The 5,599-nt window shown below is 43.4% G+C and overlaps 1 pseudogene; it reads left to right on the top strand.

Moving 5' to 3' along the window:
- Nucleotides 1-2,207: 2,207 nt before the first annotated feature.
- Nucleotides 2,208-5,599, top strand: LOC130198324 (neuromedin-U receptor 1-like; annotated as a pseudogene).

The raw sequence follows: 5,599 nt of genomic DNA, 5'->3' as shown, positions 1-5,599 counted from the left end.
GTTCTACTCATGCCTGAAAGGATTTTTCACCTAAAGCACGACAAGTTTTCTCATTTGCCTCTAACGCACAGCTGGTTGTCACTTTAGGGGGCTTCTCGTGACGTCTCCTCACAGGTTGCATATGTCAATGAGCGCTTCAAGAGTGACGTTCACAGAAACAAATGAACATCATTTTGTGTTGTGTAGACATTATTTCAATCCCTCTGATTTATCTTGGAACCTCTTTCGGGGGTTTTGATCCCGAGATAGAGTTTCACTGCTTCAGTCTATTCATGCAGGTTTCATTTAGCCAAGATTTTAATTATCTGAGTGGCTTTTGGCCCCGACCGCAATACAATGGAGGCGAATAGAATTTGTCTTTCAGCATTGAACATTGATTTTGTTTGCATTGGAAAGTAGTTGAAGAGTAACAGGAAAGACAAAGATTCAACCAACATCAACCAAACTATCTGCAAGGTTAGATATCACCCAAGTGAAGTGGACACTTTTCTTTTGGCAATATGGGTTTAACTCCCCTTTACCATGTTACAGTGTGACTCTTGCTGTTTTACAGTTCGAATTTTACAGTTTTAGAAATGGCCCACGATTTAATAGCTTTTGGGAAAAATTGCGACAATCACACACTTCAATCTACGAACATGGTGCAAACTACAGGGGAGCTCATGTTTAATAAGACATGAGCTCGCCGGACAACATGATTTGTGAAATGAAAAGGATCACTAAAATATTGACAATGTGCTATTTTTGTAATTTCCATCCTCACCATCATGGATCATGAATAAAATGAGGTTAATATTGATGTATGATTCATGCAAGAAGGTTATTCATCATGAATTCACGTAAGGCGTTCAAGCTATCTGTTTCATCACCATCAAAGTTTGGGGATGGAATATTAAAAACCTCTCTCACTTAAATTCAAAGATCAGAACAAAACAAACATTATTAGTCTATACTCGGTCTTCGTGCTGAAATGCACCATTATCCATCTCTCTGTGTTGCATTCGGCAGCATATGGATAACTCAAAGAGAAAGGCAAGGGGCGACCCAGAAAAAAAGTGATCTCCCTAAAAGCCATGTAGGGTTGACTGTGGACCTATACTGTACATTCAGCATGATGCTGAGGCGGTCTCGTCACAATCAATGCTTTCTGTCTCACAGAAGATCAATAATAATGCTAAACGGAGACACAATAATAACATGTCAATGCCCTCCTCCCAGGGAAGTGTTGAGTTAGACCACACTGCAGATGGAGGCAGAGAAACGGGGGAGATGGGGAGGTGAGGACAGTCAGAGAGGCATGTGCAGCCGACCACAACTGTGAATTCTCTGGCCTCTGACAGCGGCTCCATCAGCTGCTGATGATTTATTGTTCACACATTTAGGCTCATCTATTAGCTGAGCATTCTTCAGCTTGCCAAATATGTCCTTGACTCTACTCTGGTCACATGCATACGTATATGAGGGCTGCCTTACTAATGGGGCTTTGGCTGAGGGGAAAATACTCATCTAATAAATATATATTTTCTTCCTAATGTTCAAACATGACAAGTGAGACAAGGTACTAAATGGCCGGAATCACGTGAAATCAGTGATTGCAGATGTGATTAGTCTGGATCTACTTATATACAAGACTGTCATAATAATTTATGTTCGACAAAACCTCTCTGCATTTAAAAGGCCTATTTCATTATTAATTTGGGAGTATGTTTATTATTTGTTTGTATACTGTCCGCCTCCTCTCCAGAAAAACACTCAGACAACAGGTTCGAGCATCGGAGCAATCTCAATCTTCAATTTTCACATTGCTGCAATACGTGGTCGTTCAATCTAAAAGGTAATAGAACGTAGGATGACAAGGTAGCCAATGTAGGTTATTGTGTGTGTGTGTGTGTGTGTGTGTGTGTGTGTGTGTGTGTGTGCATGCGTGCGTGTGTCTGTGTCTGTGAATAGAATGAGAGAGAACTAAGGTTTAAGAAGTTGAATTTAAGAAAAGAGAGAGATGGATAGCTACTGGTGGAGGGTGTGAACAAGATGATCTGGTGATGAAAAGAGAGAGAGAAACAGGGGAGAGAGAGAGAGAGAGAGAAGGGGTGGACGTCAGTGCTCAAATACGGGAAGTGGAGGCAGCTGATGCTCTGAAGCAGTCAAGACAAGGTGTTAGACACAGTCCAGGATGCAGAGGAGCACGTTGTCTCCCCTTTCTTCAAACCAAATTCATCTCAAGCCTCCAGGAGCCCACACACTGCAGGTGAGGGTTTTTTTCTGTTCCAGACATTATCTTAATAACTCTGTTGCATGTTGGATAAACAGATCCAGTGTGGGCGGCCAAACAAAGTTCGGTCTGGAGTCTTTTTTCTGCTGCAAATTGATTCCAGTGCAAGACAACATTGTGAGTGACAGCATTATTAATTTTGGACAACATGTTTTGTGAGAGGACAAGTGAGCATCTAATATATTTGGGAGGTTTTAGAAAGCTTATTTTGTCCAGCATAATTATATGTGTATGGCTATGAGAACCTGACAAGTTGTGGGAGACACTACAGCCACACACATTGTGTTTCATGCACTTATCAATTTTGAGATTTTGGGCTGTTTTCTTCCAGAATGAAGGAAAACATCCAGTTAGCGTTTGATAATGCTTCATATGCATATTTAAAAATGCTATTCTAAAAACTTGTAGTGCAGAAATGATTTTCTTAATTTTAAGTTTTTCAAAAAGACAGAATTTAAAACACATCATTCAGAGCAGTTTAAAAAAAGTTAGGTTGTTCCTCTTCTGAGCCAGAAATCTCTGCTTAAGCAATTACCCGTCTGACAGCTCAGTTTAAATCATATCAATATTCTGAAGGTTTTTTGTTTATATCATTCATATTCATTTTTTAAATTTGATTCCTAACATTTTAGGCTGTTGAAAGTATTTTCTCCTTCCAGCTAAAAAAAACATGCATTTTCAACTTGTTTTTATTTAATGTTCAGATGTCTGACCATAAATAAGATAATGACTCATCTGCATATATAACATGCAAAATAATTAAGTTAAATTTAAATACAAAAAGGATGTAGGCTATTTCCCTAGTTTATGACTTAATCTGGGAAGTTTGAATGTGGGATCTTTTCGTTAAATATGTTTTCCTCTTGAGCTGCAGTGTCTTTAATCCTTGGTGACGTGGTGATAAGGTATTCCAGCTTTTCATTAAACTGAATGTTGCTTCCACCTCTGATCAGAGTCTCTGTTTCTCTGAGGCTAATCTGCTCGGTAACAGTCTGTGAACTCGTCAGTTGAACTGAGGATATCACTTCGGTTTGTTCCAGTGATCTAGATTTGCACTTCTATAAAGTTAAGTGGCACAAGACACAGATTTTACTCACTACAATTCCCATAATCCAATTGGCAAGGATTCCTTCTCTGCCTGCTAGTTGCCCACATGTTTAAAACTCCACCAGTGTGTAACTTCCCTTTCCTCATGTCGGTGTAGAACAGAGGAGCCTTCCTGCCAGCCGTCAACATGCCACAGCTGAACTGCTCCTTCGCTGCTCTTTTCACAATCGGTGCCGCCGTGTTCAAAGACCTGGGCTGCCCGGAGGCTGCTTTGCTGTGTGGGATGAACGTCTCCTGGGTGTTGGCGAACGCTACCGCACAAGATCTGGATGACATGTGCTTGAGCGAGAAGGACTACCTGGCCATGCACCTGGGGCCTCCGAGGTCCCCTGTGTTCCTTCCCGTCTGCGTCACCTACCTGACCATCTTCGTGGTGGGTGTCCTGGGCAATTCTCTGACCTGCACTGTCATTTTGCGACACAGGGTGATGCAGACGCCCACCAACTAGTACCTCCTGAGCCTGGCGGCGTCCGACCTGTTGGTGCTGCTGCTGGGCATGCCGTTAGAGCTCTACGAGATGTGGCAGAACTACCCCTTCCTGCTCGGGGAGGGAGGTTGCTACTTCAAAACCTTCCTGTTTGAGACCGTCTGCTTCGCCTCCATCCTCATTGTCACAGCGCTCAGCGTGGAGCGCTACGTGGCGGTGCTGCACCCCCTCAAAGTCAAACACATGGCCACACGTGCTCACGTCAAGAGGGTGATCGTCATCCTGTGGGTGCTGTCCATGCTGTGTGCTGTGCCTAACACCAGTCTGCATGGGATTGTGAGCTTGCCTCCGAAGTTCGGACGACAGTTTCCACGATCTGACATCTGCCGTTTGTATATATTTATTATTTAAGATATTATTTGTGCTCGTCAGCTGCCTGTGTGAGGCTGAAGGCTCTGCTCGCTAAAATACTCGCATTGACAAAGTTTGCTGTGCTATCCATCTTAGTTTTGCATGCTAACATTTTCTAATTGCAAGTACAGCTGAGGCTGAATGGGAAATTAGTTTTGTGGGTAGTTTTTAATTACAAATATGAAGTCTATTGAATTTGGGCTGATGATGGTGCAGGATGATAAATGTCTAAGGACCTTTACAATCATGCTTGTTCATAGCACATGTTATGCTCTTATGGCATACATCAAATACATTTCACCGGTAAAGTGAATGACTCAACCTGCTGGTCATTAGGATTCATCCTCTGGGCACCATGAATATCTGTATCTGAATTTCTTGATAATCCATCCAAAATATTTATTTGTTGAGAAAAAGTGAGTTTGTTGAGTGCTATATGAAACAACGATGCCCATGGTACACCTGGGATCCCGATGTGATCTCTCTGTTACATGTCCATCCGTAGATGTGATTAAGCCCACCTGGATCTACAACCTGATCATCCTGATTTCTACGTTGGCCTTCTTCCTGCTCCCCATGGTGATCATTAGCATTCTCTACCTGCTCATTGGCTTGGGGCTGAGAAGGGAGAGGATGGCGACGGTGGCGGACACCAGCTTTGGACCGGAAAGTGTCTCCAGCTCCGACAAGCAGAAACTGAGCAAACGAAACCTGCAAGTCACCAAGATGCTGTGTGGGTGTCACTTCAGTCATGTTAGGGAGCAGAAAACTAACTTTAAATTGACTGTGTATCTGTGTGTGTGTGTAAATTAGTCTTTACACGTATTTGCTATTTTTAACTTAAATGCTGATCTGTTTTAGCTGTCTGACAGATGTTGGTGATTGGATTGACGTCATGATTATTAACTTGTCGATATTACTGGTGTATACAATGAGTGTGTGTGTCAGTGTGTGCGTGTGTGTGTGTGTGTGGGGGGGGGCTGAGCGTGTGTGTGTGAGTGTGCTTCTGCTTGCCGGTCGTCCGGCTATCTGTCCAGTTGACTTTCACCTGAACTGTCCTTCTGGCCTGTCCAGGTGTGCTGGTGGTTGTGTTCGGCCTTTGCTGGGCTCCCTTCCATGCGGACCGCTTAATGTGGAGCTACATCGACCCCTCGTCCGAGCAGCACCTCCAGGTCTTCGAGCACGTCCACATCGTCTCCGGAGTCTGCTTCTACCTGAGCGCCGCCATAAACCCCATCCTCTACAACCTCATGTCCACAAAGTTCAGAGAGATGTTCAGTCACGTTACTTGTTTTTCTGGCTTGCCGGCGCGCTCCAGCTTACGGATGACCCAACGCAGCACCATGAGCGAGTAAACACCCAATAGTATGAAAAATACTTAA

The sequence above is a fragment of the Pseudoliparis swirei genome, chromosome 8, assembly GCF_029220125.1.
Source record: "Pseudoliparis swirei isolate HS2019 ecotype Mariana Trench chromosome 8, NWPU_hadal_v1, whole genome shotgun sequence".
Classification (NCBI taxonomy): Eukaryota; Metazoa; Chordata; class Actinopteri; order Perciformes; family Liparidae; genus Pseudoliparis; species Pseudoliparis swirei.
Note: the sequence above shows the minus strand (reverse complement) of the source record. Positions and strands in the feature narration are given on the sequence as shown.